The following is a 17,157-nucleotide window of genomic DNA, read 5'->3' on the forward strand; positions in this document are numbered from 1 at the left end:
AACTGTCCACTAGGTGTAACAGGAGACGGACCCGCCAGGGTAAAAGAAGGCGGGGAGTAGCGTGTTGTCAGTAGAGAAGCAGTGACGGCACATTGGGTTGGTACGGGGAGCCCTGTTACTTCGAACGTAGGCTAGACATTGGATGTCATCTGAGTAAAATATTAAGGACATTTCAGCCCTTCTAAACTTAGCCATGTCAACTGCTTACGATGATATTTTGAAGTTGAAACGCAATGGAGCAATCGCATCTAAACAGAGACCAGGCAGACCTAATGTACTGACGAACGGGGACCGCCGAGAATTGCAGAGGGTGGTTGTAAAGAATCGCATGAAACGAACGGAAGGAATTATTCGTGAGTAGCAAAGTGGTACCAGCAGATCGGCTATGACAATGTGAGCAGGAAGTTAAGAAAGAATGGTGTACAACGGTCGAGAAACTCCTCGCAAATCACACATTTCTGTTGTCATTCCTAAGCGATCCTTGGAGCTACTGGAACACTGAAAACGAGGGATTTGGAGTAATGAATCATCCTGTACCCTGCGGAAATCAAATGCAACGATTTGGGTTTGGCGAATGTCTGGAGGACGTCATCTGCCATTATGTGTGGTGTCAAGAGCGGAGATGGTGGTGTTAGTGGTATGTGGGGTGTTTTTACGGTTAGGATGCGATCACCTTATTGTTCTTAAGAAAACACTAAATGCGCATAGATACGAACACATTTTACAGAACTGTATGGTCTGTAAAGTAGAGGAAAATTTCGGAGACAATGACCGCATCAGCATTACAATGCACCCCGTCAGAAAGCAGTATCTGTAAGGCAACATTCGTGAAACAGACTGACTTTCCCAGAATAGCGACCTAAAGCAAATGGAACACTTGTAGGATGAATCTGACCGCCAACTTCGCTCGTGACTCCAGCAATCAATCTTCTCTGGTTTGAGAAACAATGGGTTTTCCATTCCTCCACAGAAATTTAGACACATCATCGACAGTGTCCCCAGAAGAGTTCAAGCCATTATAAAAGCGAGGAGTGTCAATGTCAACTAATGGGTGTCCGATTACTTCTGATAAGCTAGAGTACGGCAACGACGACATTCTCAGCTATAACGTTTTTGTCCGACAATATAAATTCTAAAAGGCATATTTCGAGGATAATAATATAAGACTCTTTTGAAGTAAGAGCCAGAGTTCTCTGCTCGCCGAACGTAAAATCCGCTGAGGTCGTTCGTGCAATCGTGCCGTAATAACACAGTGCGGCCCTGCTGGAAACCGACACAGACCGCAAAGCTGTCAGCCGCAGGGCGCCGTGAAATTATTTCACTGGCTGGCGGCAAATTAGAGCACTGTGTTGCGACATATAATAGGATGAGCGGACGTGCTCCAAATAAACGCCAAATCAACAACGGTTGTAAATTTATAGATGTCAGAAAGAGAGAAAGGAAGGGGAAAAAATACATGCAGCACAAATATATGGAATATGTTACCATTTCGTATAATGAAGTTTCACGTTTACAGCTGCACGATATCTATTCTAGTCTTTCTTTAAAGTCTATGCCATCGTTTCTCTCCCAGAAGACAGGTGGCGTATGTCAAACTGAACTGTTTGTAACGTTTTTGGACCCTCCTCGATCGTAGAAGGGAGAAGACAAGCTATAAACAGAAGAACCAGAACTTTCACTTGGTTGTATAGAAACAGTCGAAATTTCGGCAACAACGTGCCAAGTGGAAAAAGAGGCGACGCTACATCGAAATTTTACGATTTCTCACAATAATACGTTATAATGACAGATTCGAAACTTGCTCACCGGTAAACATTTTTCTGTATTGCTGTAATTACACAAAAATTTTGGTGCCGTAGCTTTATCAGCTGATTTGTAATCTATGAGATATGCTATGTTCCAATTTCACATTACTATTACCTACGAGAGCTCATCTGTAAAACAACACTACTACTACTACTACTACTACTACTAATAATAATAATAATAATAATAATAATAATAATAATAATCTTACAGAAAACTTATTTACTGAATCTCACTTAAATGAAACGAAAAATGAATAGAACAGAATGGCTCATTAGTAGCAAATTCTTATTATTACAGTACCTGAAATAACATTTAACATTGAAATGAAAAGAAACGTAAACGGGTTATTCGTACTCTGGATTTTTCAGTACATGCTTGAATTTGTTTGGGCTGTTTACTCCCAAGTTCCTACAGTGATCTGCCATCATACAGTTATCACTTCTTTCTTAGTAGCTGTCATCTATCATTTTCATGTCAGCGTGAAATATCTCTCTCTTTATTAATACTATCAACTACTTCTTCAACGTGACGTTTCAAATGATGACGCTCCAAATGGCTGCGTTAGGAAATCAGCTTTCAGGCCCATTTCACATTGAAGGTTAGACCTGAAGATGCGTAATTTTCAAGTTTTTGGTAACTCATAAATTTTTTGGGGAACGTGACAGAAGACAATCAGTCTTTTCGCTTTGCCCCTTTCGTAGAATTTAAGAAATGCGGAAAATTTATGGTCTATTATTAGAGTCGTCGAAAAATTCCAGCTTTTTTTTTTTACTTAGCTCAGTCATCTAAGCAAATATACAAGTACGTGAGGCATAAGCTGGTCTCATTAAAAGCCTTCGCAAATTGTTACGTCAAAGCTTCGTGCAGACTGAAGCCAATATAATTTTACATTTGGCTAAGACTCCGTGAATAACATTTCTTACGCGAAAAACTATGCTCTCTCTCTCTTTGTCTGCTAGCTTTCTTTCTTCTTACACCATGATAATTTATGCCTGGAACACCAAAGGCACTATAAACAAAATGTTTATCAGACCAAGAAGAAAATTTATCATTTTCAAGTCAGTGAATGTAACCCGTTCTTCTCTGTAATACATAATCTTACGGTTCTCTCGTATTGCTTTATGTGAGCAACTAATATTCAATGATTTGTTTGTACTGTTTAAATGGGCACAGTACAAACTCTGCTCAGAGTTGTCAATAGAAAGATGGCTACCACTTGTACAACATTCCGAAAGGCCCATTTTCATTTGGAGCCCTTTGTCATTTCGACAAAACAAAATATCGTTTTTGTGAGGGAAAGAAGCATCAAACCTTGTTTTTTCCACAAACAGTTATTCTTCATCCATGAACAGGCAAAACCTTGTCACTCTAACTGGATGAAAGCTGTTCCGAAACGTATTTTGGCAGTTTGCTATATCTAGTAAAGTCCGACTTCCCTAAATCTTCGAGGACTTTTGAGAAAATCATCAGCACATCGAATTACAGTTTTCCTTTTTTGAGTTAGGCAATGTCGAAGATTTTATAAATATTTAGTTCTTCTCAATATTCGCAAAAGGTTCTTCTTGGCACCGTAGAAAGGAGAATTTAATACCAAGAGACACAAGACAGTTTCAGGGATGACCTTCTCTGGAGAGTATACTGTTATATAACCTAGTGTTCTTACGAGTACACTGTGACATGACATAGTTTGGTAACTGTGAAAGACATCGGCATTTTTCCCATGAGAAACACATTGATAAACGATTCAACCCGATCGTAAAAGTCCTATTTCCGTCAAACATCGTTTTGCTCAAAGTGGCGGTTCTTAGGAAATATTTTACTTTGGCATCAACGGGAAATGGTGAGTTACATCATTTTCCTTCAAATTAAAAGCTTGCAATTTCAGTGTTTCCAAAGTCAATTTTGTGATCACAGAATGTAATAAACTTAGTATACCCCGGGCAGTATATAGCAGAAATGTCGCACTGAGAATGTGTTCCATAAAGAAGCATAAGAAAGCATGAAAATATTGGGTGTTCCTGGATAAAATTAATTTTTATTCGGTAAATAGATACAAAAATTTCCAGATTCTCCATCATTACCTCTTTCCATTTTCCTTATAAAATACTTTGAAACAGATAATTCTCTATATTACGTAGTAACACTGTTAGCATTACCGCTCAGCAAAAATTGTTTATACTGTTACGAGAATAATACGCTTCCGAGCAAGTTACGTCGAGAACTTGCTCGCTTTGTGAAGGAGACTGTACGTCTAACGAGAGAAGTATAGGGGAGGGAGCACTATACCCCTTATGTTAATGCGTACAGGCTGCTGCAGCAGTTTGTAATACAATCGCATTATGCCACTGAACTTTTTATTTTCACATATTTTGTGTTTATTTATTTTGCTTTGACAGTAAATTTTATGGGCTGAGAATTTTATTGGGTGCGTTTGTAAGATAGCAACGAGAAATTTTTTTCACTTGTATTACATTATGGAATATCGATAGCGAAAGTGCCCTCAGAAGCCCTTTTGAAAGTGCTGAATTTGTCACATTACACTTTATGAGAATGATAGGGATGAAATCACGTAAAAGTATCAAAGTTAAAATACCCTTTGACTAGTAATTAACGTTTTTATTGCCACACAAAAATTCGACATTCATACCAGAGAAAAGACATTGTTCTTTTGGATGTTTAGAATAAACTGACAAAACAAAACCTCAAAGTATATTTAGAAAGAATTCAGTGGCGTACCTGAATATTTTCTATTTTACTACGTGGTATGTAACCCAATACACAAGAGGACTGATGATGAAAGCGAGCTAGGCACCGTTGTAAATCCTAAATTCTAAATCTATTTGCCTGTAAGAACTGAAAATTCATGTTCGTTCGCAAGTTCGCTAATTCAAATTAAAAAAAAAAAACATTTTGATTGTTCTTTCTCGAGTCTCCCATTTGCGTTACAGCAACTCCAAAGTTGTTAAAATAAATACTATCGAATTATATTTCTTTGCCTTTACTGCACATAAGATAAGCTGAAAGTACTTTATATTGAACTCTTTGCCTAATTTCACCTTAGTGCATACTTTTTTTCGTTAACCGTAAGTACGCCGCATCCCGTTGTTTCTTGATCGAGTGTGCTGGTGTTGCATGCGCGCCCAATGTGTGACAATAGATGCTCCGACTTCCGAGAGGGCGTTCTGAGGTCAAATAATAACCCCACTCATGCATTTGGAATGCAAGACACTCGTACTCGTGCACTGACTGACTCATCTGCATGGACAACCACGACTGCAGTGGGCCCAACCCAACACGTCGGGCCACGGAACGGAAATAGAAATGAGTCGCTTCACACATGAATCACACTAGGCTGCACGTTATGTCACGTAATGGTGTTTGACACATGTATGAGAGGACGTACCCAGACAGTCGGCTACTTCATTAGGGCTGCTAGAAGGGAGACGACCAACTCGGAAGTTAATGATTCACTCTGGAGCGGATTGCGTGCTGTTTCGAAACTTTCTGGCAGACTGTTGCGCTGGAGAAGGACTCTAACCACGAAATTCCCCTTCCGCGGGTAGTGCGGTGAGCTACCCAGTCATTTTTCACTGTCGGTCTCGACATTTTCGCTTACCTCAGTAAGTCTCTACTACTTAGAAATTTCATAGGAGCTCTCCTGGATACCTCACTGGAGTAGTACTACTGAAAGTAATGTGTACAGTTTTAACCTTCCAAGAAGTTTAAAGAAAGCACACGCTACTCTGCAGAGTGGAAGTTTCATTCTGCAAAACAGTCCTCTAGGTTGTGACAAGGCCGTTTTCTCCGTAATATTCTTTCTCCAGGGCATACTGGAGACTCTGTGTGACATCTTAAACATGGATGCGAATCAGCAATTGCATAAATTTGAAGAGGATGAAAAAATCAGCCAACCAGTTGCAAAGCAAAGGTTTGTTTAGCCTTTGACTTAGGTTTCGATATTTCTAAAGATTCTTCTTCAGAAGGAGTGGGCCCTAAAAATATATACACTCCTGGAAATTGAAATAAGAACACCGTGAATTCATTGTCCCAGGAAGGGGAAACTTTATTGACACATTCCTGGGGTCAGATACATCACATGATCACACTGACAGAACCACAGGCACATTGACACAGGCAACAGAGCATGCACCATGTCGGCACTAGTACAGTGTATATCCACCTTTCGCAGCAATGCAGGCTGCTATTCTCGCATGGAGACGATCGTAGAGATGCTGGATGTAGTCCTGTGGAACGGCTTGCCATGCCATTTCCACCTGGCGCCTCAGTTGGACCAGCGTTCGTGTTGGACGTGCAGACCGCGTGAGACGACGCTTCATCCAGTCCCAAACATGTTCAATGGGGGACAGATCCGGAGATCTTGCTGGCCAGGGTAGTTGACTTACACCTTCTAGAGCACGTTGGGTGGCACGGGATACAAGCGGACGTGCATTGTCCAGTTGGAACAGCAAGTTCCCTTGCCGGTCTAGGAATGGTAGAACGATGGGTTCGATGACGGTTTGGATGTACCGTGCACTATTCAGTGTCCCCTCGACGATCACCAGAGGTGTACGGCCAATGTAGGAGATCGCTCCCCACACCATGATGCCGGGTGTTGGCCCTGTGTGCCTCGGTCGTATGCAGTCCTGATTGTGACGCTCACCTGCACGGCGCCAAACACGCATACGACCATCATTGGCACCAAGGCAGAAGCGACTCTCATGGCTGAAGACGACACGTCTCCATACCCCAGGAGCAACAGTGTCCCTAATTTGCTGGGAAGTGGCGGTGCGGTCCCCTACGGCACTGCGTAGGATCCTACGGTCTTGACGTGCATCCGTGCGTCGCTGCGGTCCGGTCCCAGGTCGACGGGCACGTGCACCTTCCGCCGACCACTGGCAACAACATCGATGTACTGTGGAGACCTCACGCCCCACGTGTTGAGCAATTCGGCGGTACGTCCACCCAGCCTCCCGCATGCCCACTATACGCCCTCGCTCAAAGTCCGTCAACTGCACATACGGTTCACGTCCACGCTGTCGCGGCATGCTACCAGTGTTAAAGACTGCGATGGAGCCACGGCAAACTGGCTGACACTGACGGCGGCGGTGCACAAATGCTGCGCAGCTAGCGCCATTCGACGGCCAACACCGCGGTTCCTGGTGTGTCCGCTGTGCCGTGCGTGTGATCATTGCTTGTACAGCCCTCTCGCAGTGTCCGGAGCAAGTATGGCGGGTCTGACACACCGGTGTCAATGTGTTCATTTTTCCATTTCCAGGAGTGTATAACAGGTTACAAATTGTTTTACATATATAACAAAATATTAATAATAGAAAAATAATTGTGAGGTAAGCGTAGTCACGTGTTACTTCACATGGTGATAAATTACATTAGCTGAAGCCAAGTAGCTCTTTCGTATATAAAACTGATATAAAAACCACAAACATCAAATGCTATGACTGAAGACAGCAGATTAAATTCAAGATACGTCAGAAAAATGTACAAATGCATTCGTCCACTGTTAAAGGGTCTTGTCTTCATAAAATTATAACAGCAGCAGTCAAACAGATAAAATTACCATATCCTAAGTATTCAGCATGCCAGAGACAAAGGCCAGCAGTTTAGAGGCTCACGTTCAAGCGATGATGAAAAATTGGACTGCAAAGAGCGCTATACACATGCCCTTTAGAACTACGTCTTGCTTGTGTTAAGTAAGAGCACTTTAATGAAAACTTCTTCTACAAGGCTACTAATAATGCAAATCAATTTACAGGTGTACGTTACGTATAAAATCTCTAACACATTGGCTGACAGAATCATACAATACGTAGATTCAGCGTGCAGAAGTTACAGTTCTATTTACAAAGGACCACTGTTGCAAATGCATGGGGAAAGAAGAGCAAATATGAGTTAAACCAACGTCACTATAAAGAGAAACTTCTGTTTTAGCACTACGGAAGTTTTTACGAGTACTTATCGGTTACGCTTCCATAGTGTAAACAGAAGTTTCTCTTTTCAGTGACGTTGCCCTTGTCGATTGTTGCAACTGATGTGGCGCCGTGTAACTTAATTATATCAGAGCGTCAGAAGCAGTGTCCTGTAATTGAGTTTCGAATTCTACAAGTCCGTCCACACAAAGAGCACATCTCGTTCACCTTTTAGGTCTTCACTATGATAGTGAAGCAGCGCTGCAAGCAGAGGTGGGGTGAGCTCACGTAGCTCCATCAACAAAGTCAAACATTCTATAGTGACGGTATCGACAAACTGGTCTGTCGTTGAAAGAAATGTGTTCGTGACCAGGATGACCTTGTTGAGAAATAAATATGTAGACATGAAGAATAAAAGGCACTCCGTATTCAGGCCACAAGTGGCCCATCGGGATCATCCGACCGCCGTGTCATCCTCGGCTGAGGATGCGGCTAGGAGGGGCGTGTGGTCAGCACACCGCTCTCCCGGTCGTTACGATGTTTTTCTTTGACCGGAGGCGCTACTATTCGGTCGAGTAGCTCCTCAGTTGGCATCACGAGGCTGAATGCACCCCAAAAAATGGCAACAGCACATGGTGGCTCGGATGGTCATCCACCCAAATGCCGGCCACGCCCGACAGCGCTTAACTTCGGTGATCTGACGGGAACTGGTGTATCCATTGCGGCAAGGCCGTTGCCAGACATGAAGAATAAACACGCAGAAGTCGGAGGCATAACGCTCTCGTACTTTCCCGAGAAACACAAAGCTCTCTGGTCCGAGTCTGGGTCTCTCAGTAAGTTTCAAATCAGCACACACTCCACTGCAGAGTGAAAGATTTGATCATGAGCGATTAGAGGATTGCCTCTGGAAAACAACTTTCCGGGTTCCACTCCCAGTCGGGTACACACTTGTAATCGGATAAGGAATGTTTCATCTGGTGAGATTTCGAGGCAAGACCAGCAACGCATCAACTACTTTCTCATTTGCCCGGTTGAAGTTCAGAAAATAAATTCTCTTAGCGCTGTGTTCAGCAGTACCAGAAGTTTTTGCCACGGTAGTGGTGTGAGCGTTAGCAACAGCCAGTAAGGGCCTGCAGAGCACAGCAGAGTGTGAGTGCGACGTGCTCCATCAGTGCTGCGGCAGTTGCGAGCCGTCGTCGCCCGCTGAAGCAGCGTTGGTCTTCCCCGAAGCGACGCCGTAATCAGGCGCAGCGCAGCGCAGGGCGGTGTGGCCCGGCCGTTTTGCTCTTGCTGCTGCTGTGTAGCTGCGACTGCGACAGCGACGGCTACAGCTGAGCTGAACACCCATCGCGTCAGAGAGCTCCGTTGCGCCGCTCCGAAAAACACAGCCGCGCGGTTTGAGGCGTCGTGACACAGGCTGCGTGGCCACTCCCGCCGGAGGTTCGAGTAATCCCTCGGGCATGGATGTGTGTGTTGTTCTTAGCATAAGTTAGTTTAAGTAGTGTGTAAGTCTAGGGACCGATGACCTATGCAGATTGGTCCCTTAGGTATGCACACGCACACATCGAGAAATACAGTCTGTGTGGCGCGGCCTCCAGAAAACGTGCCTGCTCCAGGTGGCAGAGTCTCCTTTCCTCCTGCACGCCAAATCCGGGACACTGTAGCTCGAGTTCTGCTCTGGAGTCCATAATCAAGTTTTCTTGAAATAAGAAAAACTACCTTCCCGTAAAAAGCCGATTAGAGAATAGACCAGTGGGAAAAGACGAATATGCTCCTCTTTTCTAAGACTAACTGAAAAGTGGAGTACCAGCTGACTCACTCACCTTCCTCAGCACCTTTAACAATTTTAGTACAAATATTTTCTCCGCCCGGTGTGGCCGAGCGGTTCTAGGCGCTTCAGTCTGGAACCGTGCGACCGCTATGGTAGCAGGTTCGAATTCTGCCTCGGGCATGGATTTGTGTGGTGTCCTTAGGTTAGTTCGGTTTACATAGTTCTAAGTTTTAGGGGACTGATGACCACAGATGTTAAGTCCCATAGTGCTCAGAGCCATTTCAACCACTTTTTTTTATTTTTACAAGTATTTCCACTCGAACATATTCGCCCTCGTTTTATGTGCATCTTACCGCTCACTCCCACAAGCTGCCCTAACAGTAAATCAGTCACACACATTATTTCGTCGCTGTACGTCTCTCATCCACCCCCAACTGACCATTCTCACTTACTCATTAGCCCTATCTAATTGTCATAATCTCTTTGTGTCTCTCTGGCACTATCTTCTATCTAAGAGCCACACTCTCCTTCGATCTATTCTACTACTACAGTCTTCTCTCATTGTCACTGTTCCCCCTTGCACTCTTGCTGCTACCATCTCATTCATTCCTTCTGACTGCCGCTGTCTCTTCTGACTTCAACCTGTCTCTTCCTTGTTGTCACTGTCATATACTCTGCTTATCATTACCACTAGCTATCACCCACTATCACTTCCTCCCCGCCTGAGACCGTCTCCCTATCTCGTTTCGTAACACAACAGTTCTGTCACTGTCAACTATGTTCCACTGCAACTGTGTCCTATTCTTTCTCTAACAATACCATTGCCTCCACCACTCTTTCTTCATCACAACCACTATCTACCAACTTTCACTATTTATTATTTTCCCGTCTCTTTCCAATGGCCACTGTCGCCTTGTCTCCGAGCACAAAAAAAGGCGATATGTTATCATGACAAATTCCTTGAGAAAAGTTTTAAAAGAGCTGAGGAAGGTAGAATCCGGCAGCTAGTGCACCAGTTTCAGTCAGAGTCCTTTAAACAGGAGCATAATCACATTTTTTGTGTTTCGATACCAGCATTTTTGTCTCTGGTTCCCTTCTTTTCCTTGCTACAGCATGGAATGTTCCTCATGTGTAAAAGAATTTGATGGTCGGAAAAATTATGATAGTTTACTTATATGATACTGACGTAAGGCACAAACCAATAATTTTAAATCTCAGACCTGATTTTAATTGCACAAAAATTTTGGAAGTGCTTCAGTAATACGACAGGGGGCTCCCATAACACTTATCATGATTATGAAGACACTTAACAGCATATTTCTCCGTGCAAGGTCGCTTTATGTACTACGTTTCCGCCTTGCACCGAATTTTAAGTGGGTATTTTACGTCTACAAGTAGGGTAACTTTGAACTCCTGTATTTCGGAAACGGATAAAGACATCAAGAAAATTTTAAAGGGCGTTCGAGACAGGGATCTTAGGTATATATCGTAAAATTTCAGCTGTGTACTTTGCATAGTCGTCTTGAAATTTGCGGTTCGGTTTTCTGCGGTTAGTTATTTAGAGATGTTGAAACCCGCTTTTACAGTGTTTTCTCAGGGACCGCCCATGAACTAAATGTTACTTCAATAAGCTCTTTAAGGTACATCTAATGTAAAAAGAACCAAGCATAAAAATGGTCCCTAACCCAAGAGCTGTCTAAAATATTTGACCATTCCTTTCTATCACCAATAGCCCCGGAAAAATCCCGTTTTTTGCGCGGTGTTCTGTAACGTACCGGCAGTACAGTAAAGAGCGTAGTAAGAATCGGTCTAACAAGCACAGAATGTGGACTGAGACTACAACAAAGAGAAATGAAAGTAACAAAGGAAGGAAGGAAGGATGATCGGGGTTTAAGATCCTGTCGAGAACGAGGTCGTCAGAGACACGATCGTAGTTTGTCCAGGACGGGGAAAGATATCTCCCGTGTCCTTTTCAAAGGAACCATTCCGGCGTTTCCCAGGAGCAATATGGGGTAGTGACGTAAAACCTAAATCAGGATCGTAGGACGTGGATCTGAGCCTCTGTCATCTAGTACGCGAATCCAGCGTCCTAACCAATCGGTTTTAAAGCAATGATGAGCAGCAGAAATAAACATAACATCAATACTGGGGATCACGAATTAAACGAAGTGAAGGAGTTTTGTTATCTTGGAAACAAAACGACGGAGGAAGCTGAGAAGATATAAGAAGCAGACAAACACAAGCAAATAGGGTATTATTTACTAAAAGAAGCCCATTTGTACCAAACAGAGACGTAGTTTGTGGTAGAAATTATTGGAGCACAGGAATGTATACAAGTGAATCATGAGTTGTGGGAAAAGAGATACGAATCGATAGATCTGAGATATGGTGCTATAAAAGGGCGATGATAATTAACAGGCAGCTGAAAAATGAAGAGATTCGCCGAAGAATCGATGAGGAAAGTGATATACAGAAAACACTTGCTACAAGAAGGGACTTGATAGTTCGCTGTGTAGAAAAAGGTGAATTAAAATCATTACTCCTGTCTTCCGCAAATGCATGTCTGGACGAATTCTTTTACGTATCTAACAGTGATCGAAAATGAGCTAGACTACTCCGAGAGAGACTACGCGCGTTTGGCAACATGATGCTAGAGGAATCCGCAAAGGGCAAAATCTGTAGCCACAAACGGAGAACCGAAGACACCCAACAGATAACAGAGGGCCTTGGACCTAATTGCTCAGAGCATGACGCCTCCAAACTAGGAAGATAAAATGATGGTATGTGTGGAAGAGGACTGGAGAGTGATATAGCCCTATATCGAACCCATGTGGTGGGTTAATGGTCGATGATCCGGTACACTGACACCTTGAGTGTGTTCCTTAAATCACTGAAGGATTCCGTACACCAGTCAGAAGTTTACACTATGTCGGACTGTTTCTCTGGCCCCATCACAGAAATAAACATACAGACAACACCAAAACACAGCAGTAAAACATTTGTATTCAGTAAAACATTTGTATTTAGTAAAACGTTTTCCAGTATGAGACTATGTCGTCATATTGTTTTATAATACAACTTTCTGGCGGTCCGCTTCTGTAAGTTCGCGATCAGCGCGGCGGATTGCTAAGCGACGGGGTTTGGCTTCGATTCCCAATTCCTGGCATGATCGGTGATTTTCACCGTTCGGGGACTGGATATTGTATTGTCCTTACGGTCGTATCGCCATAAATGGCATTCCAGGCTTGAGATGGCTGAATGGCCACGTCCCGAAAGCCAATATATGTATGAAACCTTCTCGCCGCTCTTACAAGTGTTGATCATCAGGGTGGAGTATTTACTTGCAGTGTAAACACCGCCCTGCTAAAATCAGCTGTTGGAAATGACGTCTCAAACCAGGCACCGCTTTGATGAATACGATAAGGGCCAAAGCTCGTACATTACCTACACGATTCGCAGACGGGTAGTATTTACGACTTCCCCTTCTATTTTGGCGTGAATGACGACGTTTCATCAGAAATGTACCCGGCAGAGAAATAATAATCGCTAAATCCAGAGTGGGCGAGTGATCGTTGTATGCGGATCCTTGCAATGCAAATAAATCCAGTAAGAAATCATGTGATCACCAGGGCTCACTTCACATCAAACAATATTTGAATTAGAAATAACACAATAATTTCGAGACATACATCATAAATCTGATAATTAAGAAATACAATGGAACAGAAAAGAATATGAAACAAAAAGAGTCAAGTGCGCACCAAGATGTGTTTTTCAGAAATATAGAAATTACGCAGGTTGTCGACAACATTTTGACAGTGGTCGTTGTATTTGTAATCTAACTTTGATGTTCCGACATAGTGTAATGTCCGTCGAGATATGGCGGGCTTGGGGGTACAGAGTTCCTTGTTTAGAACTAATCCGTCAACTGGGACAACGGCAGCCGCAGACTAGCTCTGTGATTGCGAACCACTCAGCTCAGACAGAGAGAGAGGGAGAGAGAGGGAGAGGGAGGGAGAGAGGGAGAGAGAGAGAGAGAGAGAGCGCAGGTATTTACCTTGAGGAACTTCCACTTGGACAGTGGGCCTGATTTGAAGAGAGGATGGGAATCTAAAGAAGGTCCACCAGCCCGGAAATTGAATCTGCGCCTGCGCAGAAACGTGCGCCGGATATTACGGAGGCCACAGTGGCGTCGACGTCATCTCGCACCCAGAAGGAACGTACCGCCACTGCAAGCAAACGCAATGGCAACAACGAGTTTATTAGTTCTTCGTGTGCGCTTCTGAAGCACTTGACGAGTTACGCACTATACATATCCTCGGTCTCAGGAAATTTTGAACATAAGTAGTTTCCTGTCTCCAGAAACCATATTTTTGACGTCGGCCTCGGTGTGTCATATCAATGCGCTTTTTGTATGCCTTCTGCTTAAGAACACTCTTCCATACCTTATTTTATTTCATAGTTGTTGAATCTTACCGAACACGTCACTTGCAGTTAAATTATTCGAAGTCTCCAGAAAAAAATGTTGAAGAAACATTCGTCAATAGTTTCTATATCTATAGACACATCCCCTTATTTTAGCTGGTATGCGCTAGATGTCTTTGACAGCAAATTTAGGATGCCAAGTTTTAAATAAACTTACTGGCGCAGCTTTCAGACATTCTTAAAGTTTCTGACTTCATCATTTCATTTCTATTACGCACATTGATTGGGTGTTTTAATCAATTCGGAAATATAAAACTGGAGGTACAGCATGTTTATATCTTAAGGTTGATAGGTAGAATGACATACTATGTGTACTGATTTGACGATGAGGTAAAATAATAAAGACACCCTAGCGTAGACCATGATACATTCAGTGTCGTTAAGACTGGACAACAATAACGTGAAATAAAGAAGGACAGTCGAAAAGAGAGGGCAAATAAACACTACTGAAAATCTGCTCTAAAAATGCGAACTACGATGCTTGCGAAATAGTTAACCAAGTATTGTGTTTGTTATCGAATATATTTTTGGTGACAGTTACTGAGCTGTGGATTATAGCATCAGATACCAGTCACAGCATGTGCAAGGCCTAACAAGTCAGCTTCCGCGGTAGAACTCCAGAATCAGTAACGGCTACAACTGCACATTTTATTTAACATTGTTCAAATATTTCAACATCTCAAATTTGCTAGTATACCACACACGTTGGATAGTCATAGCAAAGTTAGTGCGGGATAATTATGTGCCTATTTGTGTCCTGAGGACAAATGAGATAAGTGCTTGGTTATGAAAATGGAAGAGGGGGTAGTCTATTCTAACCGAATAGCAGAGCATCACCAACCTTAACGTTCTTAGTGAATCTCTTACTTTGCAGCTTGGCGTGCGCTCCATTGAAACTTCCTGCGAATTAAAATTGTGTGCCAGACTGCGAATCGAACCTTGTACTTTTCGCCTTTGCGCAAAAGCTATTCCGACTGATCTGTCCAGGGACAAATCACCACCTGCCTCCAAAGCTTTACTTCCGCCAGCACCTCTCTTATATTCCAAACCGAATTTAAAGCTGTGAGGGCGAGTCATGAAACGTATCTATATAGTTCAGTCGGTGGAGAACTTTCCTGCGAAAGGGTTCAAGTCATGACCCCGCACACAATTTTAATGTAACAAGAAGTTTCCCTAACTGTCTTGTCTGATGGAGTGATAAGCTCTCACTGCACGACATGTGTTGTCTTCAAACTTAACCAAGGAAACTGGAACAGCGTTTGGCAATGAGGTCCTGTTCGCTTCCACGCCCTTATTTATAGCTGGTCAAGCGTCTGTGATCAAATTTTCTCCCGACATGATTCGAATAGGCTACCTAGTCATAGGTCACGCAGGTGGGTCTTATTGTAGTAACTGCCTTTTCCTGACCTGATCGTTGAAAAGAGCTGCTGATTAAAGTTATTTATTGAACAACCATTTTCGGACCAGTGACCATCATCGGATTCATACGAGCATTTATACATCGGATTAGGCTACATAAAATCAATGGCGTCAGGTAGTAAAATCCGTGAATTCATCACTCTTGTCACATTGTAGTAAAAATTGTATCGACAGTCATAATACGTTCCTGTCAACGCACTCATTCATGCTATATAAACAGTCAACCAACTTGACAATTGACTGTTAGAAACCGGTGTATTAAAATCATTTCTCCTGTCTCCCGCAAAACGCGAATGTCTGTTCGAATTCTTTTATGTGCCTAACGATCATCGGAAATACAACAGCATACTCTGAGAGAGATCCTACGTGTTTGGCATTCTACTAGCTACAGATGTTGGATGTAGATATGTGATTGCAGCCTGTGTATGGTAGGCCTACGCAGATAAACTCCTGTTTTATCAAACGAATAAAATAAATCATCCACATTGTTTTGTTTGTAATGCATTCTCCATGAATTTGTCTTTAGTATCGAAGATTATGGTTGAGGCATTTCTAAAGCACATTACACCAGTAGATTAGAATGACTTAAACAAGAGCATAAGCGGTAGCTGTTTCTACGCAAAAGTGTTAGATCAGTGCCTCAACACACATTTCCCTCAGTATGTTTCATGTTCATCGTGGCAGTCCTTCATAAACCGAGAGATGCTCTATGACGCAAATCGATGACATTTACGTCAACATTTAATTTAGTGATTTGTAGAAACCTCCTGAACTCTAAGCAGCTGAACATAGCAAGTCTTGCTCCTCTGAGATGGAAATCCAGTTTCATGGACGGAGTCACGTCTCAGAGTAAGTGACTGGGTAAGTTGTGAACTCAGTGACTCATGGAATAGTTCCGCCGTTCGTTCTTAAACGACAATTATAACTTCAGGGCAAAAACCGAAACTACTTATGAATAATGTTTTTGACTGAATTGATCAAATTATTCAGGTTCTTGCGGCCACCTAACGAAGTATTATATATGTAATCTCCGGTTTCTTAGTGCACATGTGATATGGAAACCAACAGGCAGTTACATCTTTTACTCACAGGGGCAAATAATTTTGAAAGTCGGCAAGAGGTTTTAAAATTATGTCAAAGGGCTTGAGCGATTATACACACGTTCAGAAGAAACAGAACACCCTGATCAACTAGAGACAGGAAGTTCATATTTGCAGGACATTTACATGGGCATGTTCTACAGAAATGATTAGCATTTGAACCATATCGGCCCTCGGGTTCAGTGTCAATACTGACATCGAGGCGCAACACCACGTACCTGTAAAATGTGCCTGTGGCTCTCGTTGTCGTTATAAACCGGAGTTAATGGATCAGTGTGACTTGAGCAGACGCGCAGGATGCTTCGCAGACGTATGCGAGAACCGTACCGTCAAATCAGTGCGTTTTAAACGAGGCACATTATTGGCATGAGAGGCTGTGATGCACCGGCCGCTTCATTCCGGAACCGCGCGACTGCTACGGTCGCAGGTTCGAATCCTGCCTCGGGCATGGATGTGTGTGGTGTCCTTAGGTTAATTAGGTTTAAGTAGTTCGACGTTCTAGCGGACTGATGACCTCAGCTGTTAAGTGCCATAGTGGTCAGAGCCATTTGAACCATTTGGCTGTTTTGCATAGACCTGAAAATTGCTGCTCGTGTGGGACGAAGTGTATCGGCAGTGCAACGGGTGTGTGCCGTATGGTTCACGGAAG

General features: G+C 43.0%; 1 protein-coding gene and 1 pseudogene across 1 annotated transcript in view; both read right to left on the reverse strand.

The window, feature by feature from the left end:
- Window positions 1–17,157, reverse strand: part of LOC126362173 (gamma-1-syntrophin) — an 809,668-nt gene that overhangs the window by 742,444 nt on the left and 50,067 nt on the right. The gene's annotated exons all lie outside the window — the stretch shown is intronic.
- LOC126290937 (5S ribosomal RNA) lies at window positions 8,354–8,471 on the reverse strand (annotated as a pseudogene).

The sequence above is a fragment of the Schistocerca gregaria genome, chromosome 1, assembly GCF_023897955.1.
Source record: "Schistocerca gregaria isolate iqSchGreg1 chromosome 1, iqSchGreg1.2, whole genome shotgun sequence".
Lineage (NCBI taxonomy): Eukaryota > Metazoa > Arthropoda > Insecta > Orthoptera > Acrididae > Schistocerca > Schistocerca gregaria.